This window comes from Petromyzon marinus, chromosome 3 (genome assembly GCF_048934315.1).
Source record: "Petromyzon marinus isolate PM22_M1 ecotype Great Lakes invasive population chromosome 3, UKy_Petmar_22M1.pri1.0, whole genome shotgun sequence".
In the NCBI taxonomy this organism is placed as follows: Eukaryota; Metazoa; Chordata; class Hyperoartia; order Petromyzontiformes; family Petromyzontidae; genus Petromyzon; species Petromyzon marinus.
The window spans coordinates 17,776,928-17,783,891 of record NC_133669.1 but is presented as its reverse complement, the minus strand read 5'-3'; the positions used below and the strand labels follow the sequence as shown (position 1 = coordinate 17,783,891).

Below are 6,964 nucleotides of genomic sequence, written 5' to 3'. Positions count from 1 at the left end.
ACCGTCTGCGAACGCTTCACTCGACTCGAAATGAAGCAGCAGATGCGCATCCGATCTCCCACTTCACTAAAGCAACCAATAAACACAGATTTAACATTGTACCGAGATTGTGTTGGATGAATCGTACGGAAACGCACAGGTACAAGGAATGCGGTGGGTTGCCACTGGTAATTCGTCATTCCCCGTGGGAATAACATGATTCACCTGGCTCCAAAGACAATCATCACTCCTACAGCTTTAACAGACTGCTGGGGCAAGTGGCTGCGAGCGAGTAGCACCTCATGAAGGCCCGGCACGGCACGCGAAGCGGTGGGTGGCCAGCGCCACACCGGGCCACCTTCGCCACCCCCCCCCCCTTCCCCCGCTGGCTCCGCTTACAAACTCGCACCAAGCACTCATTTGAGGCTGAGTCGACCCAGGGGGAGGCCCGGGACTCGGTTCAAATAACCGTTGGTGGCCGTGAGCGGCAAATCGGAACACCGGGCCCGCCGGAGTACGTAGCGCGGCGCGCGCTAACCGCTGCGCCACCGCTCCCCCGTCTTCGGGCACTCCCCCCAGCCCAGCCGGCTCCCCCCAGCCCAGCCCAGCCGGCTCCCCCCCCTCCCAGCCCAGCCGGCTCCCCCAGCCCACTCGTCCACCGACTTGGCCTGTACGCCACAGGAGACGGCCGAGATCGCGCAGTCGCCGACCTCCGAACACGTGGCGGTGGGGAGCGAGCGCACAGACGCGTCCCGCGCGACAGGTTTGCACGAAGCTGTCAGAGCCATGCCGTCTGTACCCGCCGTGTTCTTCTTTCCTGGACAGGGAAATTGAGTTTTGAGGTCCGTGCGGCGTGCGGCCGTTTCATTACGGGCAACACAAAATGTCTCTGTCTCTCCTCTTGGTGTGGGACTTTGTAGGACGAACGTTGGGATCTACAAGGGGCACGCGGTGCTCAATACGGTCTGGATCGGTGTGTAATAAGGTAGGCAGCACTGATAAGGGCTCCACAGGTATGGCTGTGTTCGTACGCGCTGCGCGCTGAACTTGTTTCGCGCACCGTACGCGTGGCCAGCCGTGCGAATCGTAGGTGCGGGTGGAGAAGGAAACGAACTAAGCACACACACGGCACATCTCGCACACACAGCGTCTCACACACACACAGCGTCTCACACACACACGGCACGTCTCACACACACAGCGTCTCACACACACACGGCACGTCTCGCACACACAGCGTCTCACACACACACAGCGTCTCACACACACACACAGCGTCTCACACACACAGCGTCTCACACACACACAGCGTCTCACACACACACACAGCGTCTCACACACACAACGCGTCTCACACACACACACAGCGCCTCTCTTGCTCGGAGGTGACGGGGGTCTCACTCAGCAAGCTGCGGGTTAAATAATCCGTAGCCGTGTGCGCTGCTTTGCTCATAGAGTGAGCGAGTGGTGCAAATCGGCGTGCTGTCGTTAACAGACTCCACGCTTGCTGAAGGACGGTGATAGCAGTCGGCGCGGTGAGGAGACCCAGGACGCGGTGAGGACACCCAGGACGTGGTGAGGAGACCCAGGACGTGGTGAGGAGACCCAGGACGTGGTGAGGAGACCCAGGACGTGGTGAGGAGACCCAGGACGTGGTGAGGACACCCAGGACGTGGTGAGGACACCCAGGACGTGGTGAGGACACCCAGGACGTGGTGAGGACACCCAGGACGTGGTGAGGAGACCCAGGACGTGGTGAGGACACCCAGGACGTGGTGAGGACACCCAGGACGTGGTGAGGACACCCAGGACGTGGTGAGGAGACCCAGGAGGACGTGGTGAGGAGACCGACCCAGTCACACTCCTCTCCTTCCAGCTTGGAGCCGTCCGGCGACACCGTCTAATGGAGGCGAGATTCAAGGTTGTCGACATTTCTTTGGGGTTTAACACGTAGTAGGAGGCTTTCGCGACCAAATATCATCCATAATAGAGGGTTTCTTTCGGGTTAGATCGCGTAAATATATAAACGTGTTCGTTAAAACCCGCCACCACCCGTGTTTTGCTGCGTTGGCTATGTATAGAAGTAAAACTACGTTTCTTGTGTCCGTGTTCACTTCACTGTATTCGAAAATACGCGACTTAAAAAAACGTGCGTAGCTGGGAGCGGTGGCGTACGACACGCTTTCAATGCGAGGGTTGGTGGACGACGCGGGTTTTGCCACACTCCTGGACCTGCTGGCCCGCGAGGTAACCAGTAGTTGGGAGTACAGCAAGTGAGTTAACTCCATCTGTGCGGAGGTTAGCAATGTTGTTCGCCCCTTGTATGCCAAACGCTCATTCGTGAACTCGTACAAACGTCCTCGTACAGGAGTAACCCTCCTGAACGCGACGGGTCTTAATACGTTGGAAGGCTGTCTTAAATAAACAAAAGGATGTTTAGTCGGTGTAGGTTGGTAATGCAGCCATTGTACGGCATTGTTGTGTCCAAATGTCGGAATTGTACTGCTGTACTTCCCATTCCGAAAGAACCAGTTGCACGTTTATTTTGTTTAACCAGGTGGTGAGAACTCAAGAGACCAGGCTAAAGTCCGATTTGCAAGAGCACCTTGAGTCACCAAAATAAAACAGAACAAATGAAGTAGAACAAATTAATAAAATATAAATCGGCGCAATGAACAAGGGGCAGCACTTTCCACCCACCCTGCCACTGAGAGGAACGTTTGTCGTACAAGTCAAACCGACGTCTGTAATAATTACCAGAGCTGGAGTTTAGCCAAGTTGGCTGCAAACCCCCACATTTAGTAATGCTCTGTCCGGACATTGGTAACGTCTGAGACCATCAAGTTGCTACGTTTGAGAACGCGGTTTGGGCGCGCAAGCAACCTCCTGGATTCCACCCCAGGAGCTTGGTGGCGTCAGCTCAGCGATTCGACCTCTGAGCCACCTGGTCCTTGATAGTGAATAAACTTAATATAAGTATTCATCTTAAACAACCTACTCTTCAATAAAATAAAATAAGAATCACTCAATTGACTGTTTTAGGTTCCTCGAGTTTTTATTCACGAAACCCCTCCATTGTGGTGGTCGATATCCTGCGTTCTCGCTCAAAGTCCCACTGACTTTAGTTTTACAAAACTTTTAGTAGGTGGGACAACTTCGGCTGAGAAATCTCCTGCCTGTATTTTGATGAAATTGAATTGGGCGCCGCAGTAGCAAAGATATTCTATCTCCCCTGACGAGGCCTGTTTTGAGGTTACGTATTCTTTCTCCCCGTGGTCACGTGGATTATTCTCTGGGTTCCTACGTTTTTTCCCTCCACATTTATAAATGTATATTTAGATCGTTTTACTGCTACTATAAATTTCCACGTGTAGCTCCGTGGGCTTTTTCTTGGTAAATAAAATAGTTTACAATAATGGGTGTTTTGTTTTTGCAGGTCAACTTGGACTTCCTCACAACTCTGGGTCTACTTGACAAAACTAGTAAAGCTGTCCATGGGCAAATACAGAAATGCCGCCAACTCCTGGAGTCTTTTATTGCATTCACGTTCATCAGCTCAGGAGGCAGAGTCCAGCAGATCCGAAAAGACCTCCAACCAATCTCCACGAGATACGACGGCATAATCACCAGGTCCAGCTTTCTTGTGCAATGTGCAAAATCCAGAAATGAGCACTATTTAAAAGTGGCACGTAAAGTTGTGCAGGATAAAATTTCCCCAGAAGAAGCGGTGAAGGAATTCGCATCGGAATTGAATGACCTCGTGACAAAACTCAGAAATATTATTGGCGAGCACAACGAAGTCGTCCAGCTCCTTCGCAGGGCAGTTGATGTATCTCAGAAAATTACTGAGGATGAAAGAAAATATGCGACTCGAATGCAAATGTTACAAACTGTGTTGCCCTACACAGCAATAATGTCATTGGTGGTAGTAGTGGTCACGGTGGCAGAAATAGTAGGTGTAAGAGAGTCGGTGATAGGAGCAGTATTAGCACAAGTGAGAACCTGGGGATGGGCAACAGGAGTGGGAGAAATAGATGTAAGAGAGTCGGTGATAGGAGCACCATTAGCACAAGTGAGAACCTTGGGATGGGCAACAGGAGTGGAAAGGAAAATAACACAAGTAGGAGTGGTATTCTCAGAAGTAGCAGTCGCAGCGATTATGGCATCAATGGCGATGATTGCATCACGTTCGTTACGTTGCACGGGAGCGCTGGCAGCCGGTGGTGCGCTTGTAATGGCGGCAACAAGTTGGGCGGTGAAGGTAATGCCACTGGCAGGGATAATGGTGCCAGCTGGATTGGTGGGAGTCGTGAGCGTTGCAATAAAAGAAAGGGTGAAACCTAAGGCTGCTTGGAAAGACAATGAGCATGAAGCTTGGAAATCGAAGGGTGCAAGGTTTACCAAGGAGTTGGATGAGATCGAGGAATCCATTCGGGAAGCGAATGGAGACCTCGGAGAAGTGGATAATTTTCTAAAACTTATCGCGGACGAGATAGAAACCTCCCCTTGCAATAGGACATTGATATCCAAAACAAATTTTAAATTTATGATAAAGCAATGTCAGACCACCAGCGATAAATTCAGTGATCATGCTACACCACCGAAATGTTTTTCTTAAAACAAGTAAGCTCTACATCTGTACCGTCGCAGGATGCCAATGAAATAGAGCCCAACAATTTAATGGGCTCTTCCCACTGAAATAAAGTAAAATATATATTGACTTAAAGCTTTCGTGACTGCAGGGATTCATATTCTTGGTTCTTTTGGTAAAGTCACGTAGAAGAGAAACAATAGAATAATAAAAATATAAAACAATAAAACCGCCACTTTTTGCAAATTTTCTGCTGTGGTTTTCACATCTGATGATGATTGCTTGTGTTGCAGTCGAAACGTCGTGAGAATTTTATTGTTTTATATATTTTTTATTTTGTTTCCCTTCTACGTGACTTTACCGAAAGAACCAAGAATATAAAATATATTTGTCTATTTCATTAATTGCGCAATATGTCTAAGCAAAGTTTGCTGACAGCAACCCACGTGTCACGTTTTTAATATCTTTTGTTTGTAATTACGCTATTTGAAAAGTTGTTGGCTATGATTTTTTTTGCCAATTAAACCGATGAAATCCTTACAGTTGTCAACGTTATTGTTCTTACAAAGTACACGTTAAAATATCTTCCAAATATCACATGTGAGGTAAATCAATGTTTTACAGATTGTACTTTTATAAGTATAGGATGCAACCGAGTCGCAGACGCACTTCTTGGAGGCAACACATTTATTTATACCAACACGTAACAGAAAGGGGTAGCTGCCCCTTTACCAAATAACAGCCTATGGTGGTGGACCACCCGGCTAAACTACACTAACACACTGGTATGTTAGCTACAACGGACCGGACCCCGGCTCGGGTCCAGGTCCACGTGTTGGTGACTCTTCTTGGACGTAGATCGTAGATCTTCAGATGACGGTAGCAACGCTGAACCCCGGTCCCTGTTTATATGCTCCCAGGTCGTGGCTGGCCCCGCCCTTGGCCACGCCCACCTTCGAGCGACCTCTAGTTCTCTCTCGACCCTTCCCGTAGGATCTCTCCCCTCGACACGTGACCACCCCCTATCCCCCACCTGGGGCCCCATGTAGACTTTACTGGTCACGTGTCCTTCGGGGTCAACCAGAGTGCCATGGCCCACAGTAACCTCGTTCCCGTGGCCTGCACTCGCACACCCTACCCCGTAGGGGTCAACACTACACGCGGAGCGTGGTGCTACTGAGCGCTGTCGCTCAGCGCTCACCGAGCCCTCTCAAGGGTTGGTGCTACACCCACATATACGGGGTGTCCGCGATAGCAATGCATCGCACTAGAGCAGGCATTACCCAGTGACATCCACGATATCGCTACATACCTGATGTCCACGATGGGGTTACATCGCACGCCATGCCCCTCTCGTGCCGGCACCACTCAGTGACTTCTGATATGTCAATACAGTACATGGGTAGTTCCATTGTTAGGCGGTATGATTCTTACCTGCAGTAGCGGACATGTGTCAACAGAGGCTGGTAGACAGGATAGGTGGGATGAGTCAGCCCATTGGGCCACCAGGGACCCCAGACCCCAAGAAAAGGGTTGGGGGGATGCCGTTATATTCCAGGCCCCCCTAAAGAGTTCGAGAAGGAAGGTGTGGCTAGGGGCGGAGAGACTCTAGAACGGGAATAAAAGCCGGACCCCTGAACGGGTCCAGCAGTCATCGTCCACCTGAAAACCTGAAGCCATAGAGATCTGAAGAACCACTCTGAAGATCTGAAGACCTGAAGCGAAGAGCCCAAAGGGCAGAACCCGAACCCCTGACTAGGGTCGGGTTCAGAGCTTACCAGTCTAGTGTAGAGCTGTAACCAGAGTGAGGGCATATTAGTCCGGAGGGGCTACCTCCTTAGGGTATCAGGTGTAAGGGGCCGTTACCCCTTTGTGTATCCCTAGTTGTAATAAAACGTGTTGCTTCCAGCATGTCTCACCATCCTTCATATTTGTGGATCGGCCATTGCGTCGCTATATATTGTATGGTCTGTTCTGGATGCTCACAGTCGCACACTGGAGAGTTTTACGTTTTTCATTTGTGCAGCAGGTATCCGCATCTACTGCCATGATTTGTGCGGATGTGGCATTGTTTGGCCCTGAAGAGGGCCGTGGGCCTGGCCTGTGTTGTTGTTGCCCTGGAGACCCGGAGATCGATGATCAATGTTCGGTCTCCAGAGCAACAGCGCAAACGGACACGTGGAGATGATGGACACATTTTTAAAATAAGCCCTGGTAAGTGGACGTGGAAGAGCCCTAACGGACAATCAAAAACTTACATGGACTTTATTCCTAGGATTAGACCCCAGAACGTCAGGGATATGAGTACTGTACAGTGATTATAAAACAGTTTAACACGTAGGCGTGCGACCAATATCCATAATAAGTTTGTGAGTTAGATTACGTAAATATGAA

At 50.2% G+C, this 6,964-nt stretch overlaps 1 long non-coding RNA gene across 1 annotated transcript; it reads left to right on the top strand.

Annotated features, from left to right (window-relative positions):
• The first annotated feature begins 398 nt into the window (after nt 1-398).
• On the top strand, nt 399-5,108 carry LOC116955928 (uncharacterized). Its single transcript, XR_012929577.1, has 4 exons — nt 399-742; nt 900-964; nt 1,475-1,900; nt 3,416-5,108. It is a non-coding gene; the product is annotated as an uncharacterized LOC116955928 (long non-coding RNA).
• Nucleotides 5,109-6,964: the final 1,856 nt, after the last annotated feature.